This window comes from Malaclemys terrapin, chromosome 1 (genome assembly GCF_027887155.1).
Source record: "Malaclemys terrapin pileata isolate rMalTer1 chromosome 1, rMalTer1.hap1, whole genome shotgun sequence".
NCBI classification, from domain to species: Eukaryota; Metazoa; Chordata; order Testudines; family Emydidae; genus Malaclemys; species Malaclemys terrapin.
The window spans coordinates 4402910-4419439 of record NC_071505.1 but is presented as its reverse complement, the minus strand read 5'-3'; the positions used below and the strand labels follow the sequence as shown (position 1 = coordinate 4419439).

Here is a 16530-nt window from a genome sequence, read left to right as displayed (position 1 = left end):
GGGTGCAGGGTCAGGAGGGGGGCAGGGCCCAGCTATAGGGCTTGGGGGTGCAAGGCTGGGGAGGGCACAGGCGCAGCCAGAGGACTTGGGGGTCCTGGGCCCAGGACAGGGGTAGGGAGATCCCAGGATTGGTGGCACTGCAGCCTGGCTCCTTCAGCCCAGACCTGTCTCACTCGAGCTATGGGAGCAGCTCCGTTAGCTGCTGGGAGTATCAGGCTGTTACCCTCTCTGGACAGGAAGTGGATGTGACGCGCACGCTCCACCAGCATGTGGCAGCAGCACTGATGCTTGCAGAGCCCATCCCTGTAATGCTGGATTGACGTGATGACGCCTGGAGCCATGACACTCTTGGTGATGTTCACCAGGGAAGCTGCCCTCAGGGAACTACTGCACACCAGCTACTCATCAAGGCCCTGCCCTACTGAAGTCAGTAGGGATGTTACCATTAATATTAACTGATGCAGGCTCCGGCCCCAAGTCCAGAATCTAAATACCCCAGGTGTCAATAACCAGACACTGAAATAGGGCGCAAACTAGAGGTAGGACTGCAAAGTCAGGACCAAAAACAGAAAAGGGATATGACAGGAGCAGCAATCCTCATGAAGTGAATTATTCTTAATCATATCACAGACCCCCAACCAGGCTGGCTGCATGTATCCATCCTCTAGTCTGATGGCTGTGTCAAATTGAGGTCCCCAAACATCTAGGCCTTGTAAGTTGTATCCTGTAACTTTTCATTCATTATTCCTAGGTGTGGAAGGATTTGGTTTTTATTAGTTGATGTTGGTAAACCTCCAATTCCCTGTACACACCCAAACTGAGAACAAAAATATTTTCATCAATAACAATAGAAATGTACAGACAGGCAATGTAAGAAAAATGCTGCTTGAGAACTTTCTGTGATTTAGAATTTTGAATGAGGCTTGTTACGAATGGACTAGCGTATGAATAGTAAACAGGTGTGATTTATTGATTTAAGGATATTTAATTTGTATGTTTTGACATGATTTTGACAATGTGTTTTAACAGTTTGTAAAGCTTTTCCTTTTTGAATATCAGTGTCTAGTGTCCTTAGTCTGATCTCCCCCCACACCCCCATAATTTCCCACAACTGAAAATTTAAATGGGAAAAATCTAAAAAAAATGCTTAAAAATAAACATCGATATCAGTCAAAATTATAAAATAGTTAAATTCTGCCAAGACTAATTATTTTCCAGTTTAATTTCTCCCACATGACTTAGTTACATGCCACTTAGTGTCCCAGCCAGCAATCAAAATATTATGGATTTGTTAAATAATCACAATAAATAAATACTGGACACTTTAGAGCAGGGGTCTCAAACTCAATTTACTTTAGGGCCAGTGCCAGTCCTCAAATCCTCCCAGCAGGCCAATAATGTGACTGAAGATGGTGTTCAGAAAACGTTTATATTGTATTTTTTATTTTGAATTTCTTAGAAATAATAAAACGATCATACAACGTTATACAATTCTTTGCCTGCCAGAGAGTTGTTAGTGTTTGCCAGACACCTGGCAACGCTTCAGTTCTGTCGGTTTGTTGATGCTTGGCCTCAGTGACTGAGCAGTTGAAACCTCCAGGATTGCACCAAGGGGTGCATCAGATAGTTGTGTTCCGTATTTTGACTTGTTTATATTAATTGTGGAAAAAAGTGATGCCACCTCCATGGCTGACTCCGCCTAGCAACTAATGATGCTGCCTCCATGGTTGACTCTGCCCGGCAACTAGTGATGGTATCTCTGTCCCTCTCCCCCAGACAATGGGAGTTGTGGGGACCAGCGCAGCATGGCTGCATGCATCTCTCCTCCGCGGGCCGCAGTGGGGAGGTTCTCGGGCCACAGACGGCTCGTGGGCCGGGACTTTGAGACCCCTGCTTTAGAGTCTTTAAATCAGGATTTGACATCTTTTAAAGAGGAGATAGGTTTTGTCTAGTTCGGGGTAGGCAACCTATGGCATGTGTGCCAAAGGCAGCACGCGAGCTGATTTTCAGTGGCACTCACACTGCCCAGGTCCTGGCCACCGGTCCGGAAGGCTCTGCATTTTAATTTAATTTTAAATGAAGCTTCTTAAACATTTTTAAAACCTTATTTACTTTACATACAACAATAGTTTAGTTATGTATTATAGACTTATAGAAAGAGACCTTCTAAAAACATTAAAATGTATTACTGGCACGCAAAACCTTACATTAGAGTGAATAAATGAAGACTCGGCACACCACTTCTGAAAGGTTGCTGACCCCTGGTCTAGTTAAACCACAAGTTGTTGGCCCTGATACAGGAATCACAGCATGAAATTCTGCGGCCATGTTACACAAGAGGTTAGATTAGATTATCATAGCGGTCCCTTCTGGTGTTAAAATCTGTGAACCTCATAGTGCTTTACATCACCCCCATTTGAGGGGGCATGTTGAGGAGAAATGACCCACACAGCAAGTCAACGGTAGAGCTAGGAACAGAACCCAGGAGTCCTGATTCCCTGTCATCAAGCCAATATCTATGTTAAATTCAACATTACCTTTGAAAAAAAGGAGATAAAAGTCTATGACTGTCTGTCTAGTATTTCTAGCATCTCTACGGGCAGGGCCGGCTCCAGGCACCAGCCGAGCAAGCTCATGCTTGGGGCAGCAGATTCTACGGGGCGGCATTCCGCCCAATTCTAGGGCGGCACGGCCGCTTTCTGTTTGTTTTTTGTTTTGTTCGCAGATCCAGCCGCCCTGTAGGGGGCGGCGGTACAGAGGAGGGGAGCGCCCTACTGGGAACAGGCTGTGCTCCATCTGTCCCAGCCGGTGCCAGGTCTGTAGCAAGCCCGGCAGGGCAGCCCGCGTCCTTCCCTCCCCGCCGACCGGAGCGGTGGGGAGCCCTCCCGGCAGGCGGTGCAGCAATCGGGGCGCGTGGCAAGCGCCCCGCTGAAGCCCTGGCCGCCCCCCTTCTCTGTCTCCCCCCGCTCTCTCCCCCCTGCTAGCCGGGGCACGTCTGCAGCGCAGGGAGTCCCTCTGCACCCTGGCTCCGGCCACCCCGCAGGTTTTTGGTTTTTTTTTGCTTGGGGCGGCAAAAAAGCCAGAGCCGGCCCTGTCTATGGGGAAACTGGAGACTTGCAGCTTGTGTGGGAGGTTTTTTTCATGTGTCTATCTCAGCAGCTGGAATGGGTTTGATGACTAAATTCATTGACACAATACTGTGGAACAGCTCAGGTACTGTCAGAGATCCCCTGGGCTAAATCCCAACCTTTTATCCAAATTAAATACCATTCCTGATCAGCCTCACCCATGCAGGCGAAGCTGATAAAATCAAATAAATGAATATTTTACATATCTGTGGAACTTTTCAATTGGTTTCAGATATTTACAAGTGACTGACAACACGGTTTGGTGTGTGGAAACACTGTGCAACCTATCGCTGCTGCTGCTACAATACCAGCAGGAATAGCTGGGAATATCCTGCTCCGAAATACAGCTGCCCTGCTGTGAAAGTGAGTCAGGAATCTGGGACACCAATCAACAGAGAGAATTTTGGACCAATGACTTTAGACAAAAACCCTACTCATCAAAAGTGCCGTGGAATCCTGAATACACACATAGAACAAACAGGGTATTGGCACTCAAGGTCTCATCGGAAAGACCTTCATGCAGTAAACTGCATGGAGCTCATTCGTTTATCGACCTTGGCTGGAAGGATGAAGAGCTAGGCGAACCCTGCTGGGATTTGAAGCTGTGGTTTCATGGAATCCGGGTGTCTGGAGGCTCCTGGTTAGCAGTTTCAAAAATGCTTTACCTAAAAAAAACTACCATTTCCTACCAAAAACTCTTTGGGGAGAGGCGGGACTATTTTAAACCGTGCCAATCAGAATTCTGCTTTGTTCGTTAGAACTGAGCTCCAGCTTGTTGCTTTTAGAGGAGTATGTTCCAAGGGGAGTCTTGTCTTGCAGGGAAGTGTGGAAAGAAGACGGAGTGAAGAAATTGGTTTAGTTCCATTCTCTGCTGAGCCCCAGATCCCTGCCACATGCTGAACAGCCAGCAGAGAGGGATATCACTCCATTCCCCTTTGTGTAGGATGGCAGGCGTGGAAATCTCATTTTGCGGTTACGTTTTGACATCAGGATTAAAAAGAACTTGATCGGGTCAATTTCACTTCACCAGGTGACTGCTGCGTGGGTGGGACACAGCACGCACTGGGTCCTCTCTAACGCACTTCAGGCTCAGACTGGACTCAACAACAGCTCACACCCAGAGCCAAGGGAGAATGGCTGGCCAATGCTTAAAAATGCCACCAGCTGTATGGTTCCTTCCTCTTTCTAAAAAGTGCCACAAGATCTTGGACAGCTGCTTGTGAGAGGGACACCAGCTGGAAAACGGGACCTCAGCTTAACTTCTCCGAAGCAGAGCATCTCCCTGGAGCACCCATTGGGTTATGCTGCAGCACAGCTGTTCTTAAACGGTGGCCCCTGGACCAATTGGTAAACCTCAGGGCATTTGGTCCCCGGGTAGCTGGCTGGCTTCTCCTCCTCGTAGGCAGCTTCTGCACTTCCTGAAAAGCTCATTTTAAATGCTGTACATCTTCCCTGAGGAAGTGTTATCCCAATGGGAGAGACTCACCCAAGCCCGCCTGGGCTCGCTGGGTTTACTAATAAGAGTGTGATGCCAATGAGCCACATGTAGGTTTCCACTTGGGAAGGAGCTTGGAGGAAGGTACCTGGAAGAGACGGGTCAACAGCTGGCCAAGAGAAGCCCTTTTCTCCAGGGTTGAGGAGGGCTGGCAAGGCAAGGATTCCCAGGCACACAAAGCGCTGCACAAGAGAAGCTTCGTCATCGAATGAGGGGCTGGAGTGGGTGGGCTGTCCATCCAGGGAATAGCCCCCCCACCCAGGTGAAACTCATGTTTCAGTCAGCCCAGTTCAGCTATCTGGGCAGGTGAGAGGTTGGCATAGATCAACAGGAGGCACAAGGCAGGATACCTAGGGAGAGAGATTGGCACAGATGAGGTGCTATGGGGCTGGCCCAGGTGTGAGGCTGCCCAGACAGGTGAGGGGCTCCGGGGCTGTCCCAGGTGCAGGGCTCCCTAGATGGGGAGGGGCTCCCTGGGCAGGTGAGGGGCTCTGCGGCAGGCCCCGGTGCGGGACTGCCCAGGCAGGTGAGGGGCTGGCACAGGTGTGGGGCTGCCCACGCAAGAGAGGGGCTCAGGGGCTGGCCCAGGTGCGGGACTCCCCTGGCGGCGAAGGGCTGACCCTGGGCAGGTGAGGGGCTCCGCGGCTGGCCCAGGTGCGGGGCTCCCCGGGCAGGTGAGGGGCTCCGGCGCTGGCCCCGGTGTGGGGCTCCCCGGGCAGGTGAGGGGCTGGGTAGGTGGCCCAGGTGCACGGCTCCCCGGGAAGATGAGGGGTTCCGCGGCTGGCCCCGGTGCGGGGCTTCCCGGGCAGGTGAGGGGCTCCGGCGCTGGCCCCGGTGCGGGGCTCCCCGGGCAGGTGAGGGGCTCCGGCGCTGGCCCCGGTGCGGGGCTCCCCGGGCAGGTGAGGGGCTGCGGGGCTCCCCCGGCGGCGAGGCGGGGCTGGCCCCTGGGAAGCCCGGCAGGGAGGCGCGGCTGAGCGGCGGGGGCGGCCCCGCCATGCGGAAGTGCTGGGCGGCGGCTGCTGCCGAAGTCAGGAGCCCGGCCCGGCTGACAGCGGCCCCCGGGCAGCGAGGGGAGCAGCCCGGCAGGAGGATTCAGGAGCCTCCCGGCGCAGGGTGAGTCCCGGCCGCGCCCCTTGCCCCTCCGGAGCGGCCTGGCCCCTGGGGGCAGCGCCCCCCACCCCCCGGGCTGCCCCTTCCCTCCCCGGGGCACCGTGACTCCCTCCCCCGAGTGCGCCAGCCCCGGTCAGACCGTCCCCGCCGCTCCCCTGCTCTCTGCCAGCCCTGAACCCCTCACCTGTGCCAGCCCCTCACCTGCCGGGGGAGCCCCTGAGCCCCTCACCTGTGCCAGCCCCTCCCCTGCCCTCTGCCTGCCCCTCCCCTGGGGAGCCCCTGAGCCCCTCCCCTGCCCTCTGCCTGCCCCTCCCCTGCCGGGGGAGCCCCTGAGCCCCTCCCCTCTGTTAGCCCCTGAGCCCTTCACCTGTGCCAGCCCCTCCCCTGCCGGGGGAGCCCCTGAGCCCCTCACCTGTGCCAGCCCCTCCCCTGCCGGGGGAGCCCCTGAGCCCCTCACCTGTGCCAGCCCCTCCCCTGCCCTCTGCCTGCCCCTCCCCTGGGGAGCCCCTGAGCCCCTCCCCTGCCCTCTGCCTGCCCCTCCCCTGCCGGGGGAGCCCCTGAGCCCCTCACCTGTGCCAGCCCCTCCCCTGCCCTCTGCCTGCCCCTCCCCTGGGGAGCCCCTGAGCCCCTCCCCTGCCCTCTGCCTGCCCCTCCCCTGCCGGGGGAGCCCCTGAGCCCCTCACCTGTGCCAGCCCCTCCCCTGCCCTCTGCCTGCCCCTCCCCTGGGGAGCCCCTGAGCCCCTCCCCTCTGTTAGCCCCTGAGCCCTTCACCTGTGCCAGCCCCTTCCCTGCCGGGGGAGCCCCAAGCCCCTCCTCTGTCCTCTGCCAGCCCCTGAGCCCCTGCCCTGTGCCAGCCCCTGAGCCCCTACCCAACCCTCTGCCAGCCCCTGAGCCCCTCACCTGTGCCAGCCTCTCCCCTGCCCTGTGCCAGCCCCTGAGCCCCTACCCAACCCTCTGCCAGCCCCTGAGCCCCTCACCTGTGCCAGCCCCTCCCCTGCCCTGTGCCAGCCCCTGAGCCCCTCCCCTGTGTGAGCCCCTGCCCAGGGTCAGCCCCTCCCTATGCCAGCTCCTCATGTGCCCAGGGTCAGCTCCGACGGGTGGGGGGCTGGCACAGGTGCCCAGGGAATGGCGCCTTTAATTATTGTAGTGAAAAGTTTCCTGGACCGGGACCATAAAGTGCTCGCGGGAGAGAGAGAAACCGAAAGCAGGTGGGTCCCCGGCTGAGGGGTTGGTGGGCGCTGATGCAGCCCCCTACCCCCGGTGTCATTAGCGCAGAGCTCTTGATCCAGCCGCTGTTGTTTTTTCAAGCTAATCCGAGCGAGGTGCGGCACAAGCGGGTTTATCTCCGAGTGCTGGAAACACAAACCTTGCAGATGGGCTCACTTCTCTTCAGGCCAGCTTCTTCCTCCCCGAGATAACGCGCTCTGCTCTCCAGGGTCGCGTGTGGGCACACCAGCGCACACACGCTCTCTCCCTGCAGGGTTGTGTGTGTACACTCTCTCTCTCTCTCTCCCTCTGCAGAGTTGTGTGTGTGTACACACTCTTTCTGTGCAGAGTTGTGTGTATACTCACACACACACACGCTCTCTCTCTGCAGAGTTTGTGTACACGCTCTTTCTGTGCAGGGTTGTGTGTATACTCACACACACACACGCTCTCTCTCTCTCTCTCTCTGCAGAGTTGTGTGTGTGTACACGCTCTTTCTGTGCAGGGTTGTGTGTACACTCTCTCTCTCTCTCTCTCTCCCCCTGCCGAGTTGTGTGTAAGTTTACACACTATCTGTGCAGGCTTATGTACACACTCTCTCTGTCTCTCCGGGGTTGTGTCTACACATAAACCCCTTGTGTACAAACAACAGGAAGCTCCCGCCCCCCAAATGGCAGGTGGGGAATAAAGACCAAAGGTTTCCTGCTGCCATTGGCGTGCGGCACAGACTGGCAGGCTGCTCTGGAGAGCAGGACTTGCCGTGGAGACGGGCCCAGAAGAGCCCCATGCTAGATGAAGAGCGGAAGTGGGGAGAGTAGCAGGAGACCGCACTGTGGGCGGGTTTTTAGACCAACTTCTCAGAGCCAATGCAAGAGTTTTAATTGGGTTATTCCCCCTTGTGCCTATTCCTCTGTGTGCCATGTTCCCACCTTCCCCAATTCCCCCCAGAGGAACATTTCTTCTCCATGTTAAGCTAATTTTCCAGGCTCGCTGACACACAACTAGCGGGCAGTCCGCTGGCGAATACCTAGGAGTCACAGGATTAAATTAATAAAGACCCTGGCGGACAGTGTAGGTTTTATTGAGTTTTCAAAGGAGTTTTCAATGCGACGATGAAGACAAAATTAGGATACCCCATCAGGCTTTTAACCTTCCCCTACAAGGATTGTAGTCAACCGCCACCGTCCGAGAGAGGCAGAGCGTGGCACTGAATTCGAAACAAACAGCAAATAGACGAGTGGCATTGGTTGGGCCGAGGCGAACAAACTGGAAATGAATAACAACTTTTAAAACTCTCTCAATGCCAACAATCGAGGGGCTTGTTAGGAACCAGGAGATGAGATTTCTTAAAAAAAAAAAAACAATGCAAATGGGACCTCTTGTTTGGGAGCTTCCCTTTAAAATCGTGACAATTAGGATGAATATGGGGGAATCTCTGTGACAGCGAGATCCGGGCAGTCAACAAAAGCAGTCGTTGACAGTAAAAAAAACGCAGCCCCCAATCCTGCACTGGCTGAGGGTGGCGAGATTGGATGTCCTAGGCCTGGCCACCTAGCCTCTCTAGAACTAATAGTGCAGGATAGGAAAAAACTATCAATGGCTGTTGCCCTGAGATAGTAGTGGTGGGGTGTTTACCTTTCTCCAAAGCAACAGGTCCTGGCCGTTGCCAAAGGCAGCATACCAGCCTAGGTGGCTCACCATGCCCCTGGACGAGTTGCAGCAGGGTTAACTGTTCATCCCTCCCAGAGCCCAGTTCTCCTTGTGATAATAAACCCATCCCTCGAATACAGGAGCGAGGTGGCGAAAGAGGAGATCCCCTCCTTCAGCGAGGCTGAAATGATGAACACAATGACCCAGGCAGGGCGGCACACTGGAGGCCGGTTCAGGATGCTGAGTTTGTCATTTTAACAACGTGCTTCCCTGTTCCTTTCAAAACCCTAGCCCAGAATGACGTCTGGAGGGTGGGGGAAGCCAGGCCGCTGCAGCAGAAAGGGGCAGGAAGACCTGAGTCACACACTGAAAAAGGGGCTATGTGGATGTGAGTGTTCAAACTTGCGTGCTTCTAGCCAGACACCTACATAGGTGTCTAGGCACCTGAATAAGGAAACGTATTTAATTGCTTAAGTGTGGATCTGAAAAATGTGGCCCTAATATAATCTCCCAGGGGAGTGTATTCAGTCCTGCAAAACTTCAGAGGCCAGTCCTCCAAGGCTCTCCTGGACAATTCTCCCTCGGATAAAATGGCCTAGGAAAGCCAGTATTAATTGACAGCTGCTGTTAAGGTTTCGTTGCTCCCAGGGATTGCACTATAGATTCCCTGGTAGCTGGCATTGTCTGAAATGTACGTGTGTTTTTATTACAAAGGTCTGAAGTCATCTGCAAAACAGCTAATCCGAGTTCCCTCTCTCTACCTAGGTATTTATAAAGGGTTGAGTCACAGGCACAGACCTATGGGAAAGTGAGAGGCTTAATACTGCACACTAAATTGGGTGTCACTCTTGCCTGCCTGGGGTTTGGTTGCTTGCATGTGAATTCCTTCCTTTTAACCGAGCATCTGGTCTTGCAAGATTTCCAAGGCAAGGCAAGATGCGTGGTCTGTCCAGCACCTACCACCATTGGGCCCTGATTGAGGTCTCCGGGGGTTACTTGCGATATGAAATGAAGGGGGCTGTTACCGACATGGCTAGGCTGTTCGTGCTCCTCCTCCCAAAGTTATGGATTTTTCACGCTTGGTAGCCGAAAACCCATGTCTATTTCTGATGATTTGAGGAAGTGTCTCTCTTCTTTTTATTTCACAGACTGAAGTTAGAAAAAACCCCAACCCGCGTTTCAAATTCCCCTCTCTGACTTTGAATTCAAAGCCAGACCTCCATGGGCTTCCAATAAGTCTGGGGCTGCCACTTCTCTCTTTCCGTTCTGGGAAACTACATTAGGTAAGTCCGCTTGTCTCTTGCACATTAACTTTATGAAGGATCCGCTAGTGAGAAACATCCAGGCAGCAATTGATAGTGGTGTAGTGGATCTTGTGTTTTTTATCTCGGCCCGGTGTCTGCAGTGCTGTTACCGACTAGAACAATGTGGTTATGAATGGTTAATTGCCGCTCAGACCTGGGAGCAGGGCTATGTGGGAGTGGAGTCTGTCTGTTCTTGCAAGATCATTGTTCATGTTTAATTAACAGGTGGGGGAAGGGGTTGTAAATAACAACCTGTTACTATGTCACCCAGCTACAGACTGTGGTCAGGTCAGAATCAAGATTTAAGGATTGAGATAAAACTCAAGAGTCTGGAGTTAATGAAGTTGGTTTCTCCGCCTTCCACCTCCTTTAAGAAATAATTTAAAGGGACACGGTCGTCTTGAAAACCGGATCTATCTGAAAATGTTGTCCCTACGATAGTTACAAGTAGCACATGAGATTAGGAAACCTGAGAGATGTTTGCAGAAAAGCAAACCTCTGTCTTTGCACTTTGTCACGTGGCATTTTACAGGGGCTTTATAGAGTCAGTTTCATTGTTCCTCTTTACGGTCAATTAGTTGCTTGGTGTTTTCCTTGCTGAAAAGAAACGTAGCCTTTTTTCATAAAGGAATTTAGAAAAAAACCTCAGGTCAGACTGTATAAAGGAAACTCCATCAGAAATAAGCAAGAGAGAGTCCTGTGGCACCTTTAAGACTAACAGATGTATTGGAGCATAAGCTTTCGTGGGTGAATACCCAGACGCATGTCTGAGGAAGTGGGTATTCACCCACGAAAGCTTATGCTCCAATACGTCTGTTAGTCTATAAGGTGCCACAGGACCCCCTGTTGCTTTTTACAGATCCGGACTAACACGGCTACCCCTCTGCTACTTGACTCCATCAGAAATGGGAATTCTCTGGAAGTTAGTCAATTTAAAAAGAAGTTGTCAGTATGCCATTATTACTGCTGTATTTTGATAATGCCTAGGAATCCCCCTCTGGGAGCAGGACCACACTGTGTTAGCTTATGTACAAACACAGAACAAAACTTTGCCCTGGAGAGGCTAAACTGACTGTGAAAAATAGATGAGGCACACAAATATTTTCTTGGGTTCTGCTAGCTGCGTTTCAGCCAGTCTGCCCTTTCCTCACATAGCCACCTCTGGGGCTCGTTTCCGTGGGTTTCCACATGGGGAAGAGCCTGGAAAGATTGGGATCATTTAGTTTTGGGAGAAGATAAATACAGTAGTAGACAATACCCACTCCTGCCATGAGTGCGGAGGACTGGACTAGATGACCTCGCGAGGTCTCTTCCACTCCTGTGATTCTGTGATCTCGTAAACTAACCAAGGCTTGTTATAACATTATACTTGATGTTCCGTTGGAGGGTATTGGCTACTCCTGAACAAAGTAGCGGGTGTGGTTAAAACAGAGCGATCGTGAACATGTGCACAAGATGTTCGTTTACGGGAAGAATCAAAGGGGCTTCCAATAAATGCCAGCAGCATTAATCTTTGCTGGCGCGAACAGGATGACTGTCTGGAATGTCATACGGTACCAGGGATGCTGGCCAGTTGGGAGGCTGAGAAATCACCACCCACCTTTGTGAGTAGAGCCTTCAAGGGAATTTTTGCCTGATGCCTTTTCCGCCAGAGTGGCAGTAGAGTGTGAGCTGGTTTGCATGGGAGGGTTTTGCCTGGACTCAACAAAGAGCCACCCTCTCTTGTGACTCTGATGGTGCTTTGCATGCCACAGCACTCGTCACCTGAGGGTCTGAGTGCAACACACACTCGGTTATCTTACCTACCTCCGCGCGGGGTTGAGGGTGGCTGGGGATGGAATCCAGCTTTCCGGGCAGACAGGTTCTCTGAACCAGCGTTGCTGGGAGACTCTCTCTCGTCTGTATTTTTTTCCCTCAGTCCTATTCTCAGGAACATACAATTCGCCAGCCTAGATCAGAACGTGGGTCCATAGAGCTGACTATCCTGTCTCTAGCAAGCGCCAGTGCCTGCGACTTCAGCGTTGAAGTCCCCATGAGACGTCTCATTGGCAATACTAATGGGGCAGTTCCTGATCGCACCCGGGGATCAGCCAGGGGCCGGATGGCAGAAAGTCTTTGCAAGCTTAGCCTTTCATCTCAGCAGATCTGAGCTCTGGCCAAGGTCCTACAGAGCCCTGTCTTGCCTGCATCTCCCGCCTCCTTTCCACTCACTTGCTTTCCTCTTTCCCAGTGTCCCTCCCTCAAACCCTGTTCCTTCACCAGTCGTCCCTGGGTTCTTCTCCTCCATGCTCTCACCAGGGGCCCGTGCACCTGCACTGCGTGGCTCTGCTGCGTAGGATCTTGGAGGTGGGGACTGGGTCTTATACTTTGTTTTTTATGCACCCTCTCTGAAGGCCGGGGTTCAAATCCCACACACATGATGCAGTTGGGAGGGATTTGGGGGTTCCATCCCCTCCCCCCTCCAGAAACAGCCTCCTGGCAGGCTCAGGGCTCCCCTCCCCCCCCAGCCTGCTTCATGCCTGTGTGTGGACATGGGGCGAGCTGGGGGTTGAGTTACTTTGCTGACATATTCCGTGGCTCTTGCAAATTAAGTACAAAGAAAGCCTGTTGTCAAATGTAGGAGGTGGGCGGGTGCGCGGAATGGAAAATCAAGGCCTTCCACTCGCAAAGGAAGGTCGCCGGAGGTCCTTATGAAGAGGAATTGGGCAGCCACAGGTGTTGGTGGGCTCAGGTGCATTGGCTGAGTGTGGCTGGGGTCAGGACTGCAGGAGCAAGGGTCTGGATTGAGGTGCACGGGCAGAGGGGGCCCAAGGCTGGGCTAACGGGGTATTGCATCAGCACATCTGTGAACATAAGAACAGCCGTACTGGGTCAGACCAAAGGTCCGCCTAGCCCAGTATCCTGTCTACCGACAGTGGCCAATGCCAGGTGCCCCAGAGGGAGTGGACCAACGGGCAATGATCAAGTGATCTCTCTCCTGCCATCCATCTCCACCCTCTGACAAACAGAGGCTAGGGACACCATTCCTTACCCGTCCTGGCTAATAGCCATTAATGGACTTAACCACCATGAATTTATCCAGTTCTCTTTTAAACTCTGTTATAGTCCTAGCCTTCACAACCTCCTTAGGCAAGGAGTTCCACAAGTTGACTGTGCGCTGCATGAAGAAGGGGAAGGGAGCCCCAGGACTGGAACAGCAGCAGGTCTGACACCTGACCCCTGCTTGCCTGAGACCTAGAGGGGGGATGAGTGACGGTGCCCAGATAAGCGGGGATGGCGTTTCTCCTTGTAGGTGGCATCAGCTCACTTGGGGAGCGATGGTTTTGTTTCCTTACCTGGTTTCTGCAATGGGGCAGAGCTCCAGGGAGAGCTTGGCCTTTCGTTTCCCGTGGGGCTTGGCCTTGCAGAGGAAGAACCAGCTTGCAAATGTGCGGCTCCCGTCTCTTTACTCACATGCCGGTTGCTTCACCCGTCTGCCTGTCACATCTGTGGTTGCTGCTGTAGCAACCCCTGTGATGTCACTGGCCGGGTTCCGAGATCCGGGTGTGATGAAACAAGCAGAGGCTTAAATTGCCCAGGAGGGAGAAAGGCGGGAAGAGAGCAGGAGGGGAAGCTGCCGTAGTGGGAGGAAGAGCCATCCCGTTCGAATTGCAACGCGCGGATCTGCAGCCCGTCCAGAGCAAAAGTATTGGTCACCTCTCAGCCAATCAGATAGCACATGCAAATCTCTGCTTGCTGGTTGGCCCGGAGGAATATTTTTCCCCCCCATCCTGGACCTGTAACTTCTTCTCCCATTTGAAACCAGCAAGCTAATGCCTGGTCTATGCGACGTGGTTAGGCTGACGTCAGCTGCTTGTAGAGACGTAAGTGCCTCTCTACACCTGTTTAGTCCCATCACTTCCCCGTGCTGCTTACGCGACTGTCACTGGCTTTCAGGGGCTATCCCCCGATGCCCCACGCTGACAGTCGACTCGATACTGCGCTCCCGGTGAGCGCGCACATCCCGACACAAGGAACCACGCGTGGACACGCACAAACAATTGAATAACCGCGGGAGCCGCGTGCCGACGGACGTTAGGTTGACGCAATTTTCTGTGGAGCCGTGGCCTAAGGTGAATGGCTGCAGCGAGAGACGTCTGTGGGCTTGGCCGCAAGACTTGCCAGTGCGTTTGACGGGACCCTGAGCGTGTGCCAGTAGAGACGCTGCTGTCAGGTTTCCGTGATCAGCAAGCTGTCCTGCCCCTCGAGAAAAAAATGCTCTGATCTGTACCGCCCAGTGACCCGAGCCATTCCCCCAGGCCATGCTCGGAGCATGTGCGCCTTCAGCTGGCCTCCAAATGTGCCCCCTTGCCACTGGGTCCACTCGCCGCCACTGGCGCCACCTCCTGGTTGCTCTGGGGATTAGCTCTGGCCAGGCGTTGCGCCCTCCTCTGGCAGCGTCCCTCCCATCCTCTGCACCTCAACGTGTTCCCTCTTCGTGCCTTGGCCCCTCCGGCCAGGTCATCGCACGCTTCCCCTTCCAGGGGTACCAAAGTCTCTCTTGACGCATGGACTCTGGCAGTCTTCCTGCTCACGGCTCACCAGACGGTGCCACTTCCCCAGCGGCCGGCAGGGGGACCCGGGCCCACCCATTGCTCCGAGTCCCAGCTTGGGGACCCTGCACCTGCAGCTGTGGCCTGCTTTCCCACAAGACCCTGTTGCTCCTTCCTGCAGTGCCTGTCTGACCTGAGCTGCCTGTCTGATCAAGCCCTGCTCCCTGGCTGTTCCTCCGGGTGCTGCCTGGGCAATTAAGCTTCCAGCTGCACCCGATTCCAGCCAGGGAGGGTGGAGTCAGCAAGCGGATCCTGCCCTACTGAGTCAGCCTGGCCTGAGCCGCATTGGCAGGACTTGAACGCTCCTAACAGGCTGGGTCCGCACGAAAGCCCCCCCACCCCGCCCTGTTACAGACACCTTTCATCCTGCGGCGTCCCAGCACCCCTCACAAGCTGCCCCTAGGGGGCGCCACCGAAATGCCGCCAGCCAGGCTGCACAGCCAGGTGCGGGGGGGAACCCGTAGCCAGGGTGACTGGAGTAACTTCTCGCTCTTATGAAACCTGCCATGCGGTGGTCATGCCCAGGGGTTAGAGCAGGAGTTGGTGACCGGGACTGGAGCCCCGGGGCAGAGCCAGAGGCAGACATCGGAGCTGGGAGTCAGAGCAGGTTACCCTCGCCTGCAGTGAGGCGAGGCAAGGGAGGAGCGGGGCTGGCAACCCACAGGCACAGGTCCTATCGCAGCCCTGGGCGAATGCTGTGAGCAGCCCCCAAACTGCTGCGGGGCACTGTTCCCACAATCAGGTGGCCGACTCTGAGGTTGCTGGAGCCTGACTCCGGCTCCTGACCCCTGGTCTCGTTAATATCTGTGCACTGACTCCGTTCCCTGGGGAGGCTGAGGGGCCAAGTCTGACGTGCCGAGATTCGAACCTGTGATTGCGGAAACTCTGGGCGTGCTGCCGTTGGCTGCCTGTGGCTCTGCCAATATTTACTGTCTCGGTCAATTCGTGTTCGTTACCCGGCACACACACAGCACTTCACATTTCCAAAGCGCCGAGCAAATGTTGGCTGGCTCCCAGCGCCAGTCAGAAATCTCGCCCAGGGTTCGGGGTTCGCGCTCTGCTTCAACCAGGAAACCCAACTGCTCACTGAGCACCATGCAGAACGGATCCCAGGTCACGAGGGGGAAGGGCTTGAGGATCATTCCTGGCCCCATTTATGCCGAAGCCCCCCGACAAAGAAAAACCCACAGTTATGGGGGACTGGTAGCTTCAGGGCTGGAACTGAGGTTACTAGTTGGGACTGAGTTGTTGGCAGAGCGATGTGTGGGGAGCCCAGGGGGCTGCGTGTTGGGAGTGAGGGGCATCAGCAGAGCTGTGGGGGAGGGGAGCCCAGAGCTGGGATAGCAGGGGGCTGCGGGTCAGGAGTGAGGGGCAATGGCAGAGCTGTGGGGGAGGGGAACCCAGAGCTGGGATAGCAGGGGGCTGCGGGTCAGGAGTGAGGGGCAATGGCAGAGCTGTGTGGGAGGGGAGCCCAGAGCTGGGATAGCAGGGGGCTGCAGGTCGGGAGTGAGGGGCACTGGCAGAGCTGTGGGGGAGGGGAGCCCAGAGCTGGATAGCAGGGGGCTGCGGGTCAGGATTGAGGGGCACTGGCAGAGCTGGGGAAGGGGGGAGCCCAAGACTGGGATAGCAGGGGGCTGCGGGTCGGGATTGACGGGCACTGGCAGAGCTGGGGGTGGGGAGCCCAGGACTGGGATAGCAGGGAGCTGTGGGTCGGGAGTGAGGGGCGCTGGCAGAGCTGGGGAAGGGGGGAGCCCAGGGCTGGGATAGCAGGGGGCTGCGGGTCGGGAGTGAGGGGCACTGGCAGAGCTGGGGATGGACAGCCCAGGACTGGGATAGCAGGGGGCTGTGGGTCGGGAGTGAGGGGCGCTGGCAGAGCTGGGGAAGCGGGGAGCCCAGGGCTGGGATAGCAGGGGGCTGCGGGTCGGGACTGAGAACTGTGTGCGGAGAGCATGGAAGAACTGGAAACTTGAATCTGTTTTCTCAATGTAATTTATTTGCCTTGATGGTTTCGGTTCCCCGGCTTTCCAAAAACATCCGGGTCCCGG

The 16530-nt window shown here is 54.8% G+C and overlaps 1 protein-coding gene across 5 annotated transcripts in view; it reads left to right on the top strand.

Annotated features, from left to right (window-relative positions):
- Positions 1 to 16530, top strand: part of IRF5 (interferon regulatory factor 5) — a 46820-nt gene that overhangs the window by 328 nt on the left and 29962 nt on the right. Inside the window, exons 2-4 of one of the 5 annotated variants that reach the window (XM_054010454.1) lie at positions 237 to 712; positions 3361 to 4475; positions 9738 to 9872. The gene's annotated coding sequence lies outside the window, so the exon portion shown is untranslated. Of the gene's footprint in view, positions 1 to 236; positions 2816 to 3360; positions 4476 to 4504; positions 4930 to 5642; positions 5737 to 9737; positions 9873 to 16530 lie in introns of those variants that run through there. The other 4 variants (XM_054010368.1, XM_054010533.1, XM_054010611.1 and 1 more) reach the window with 4 other exon arrangements.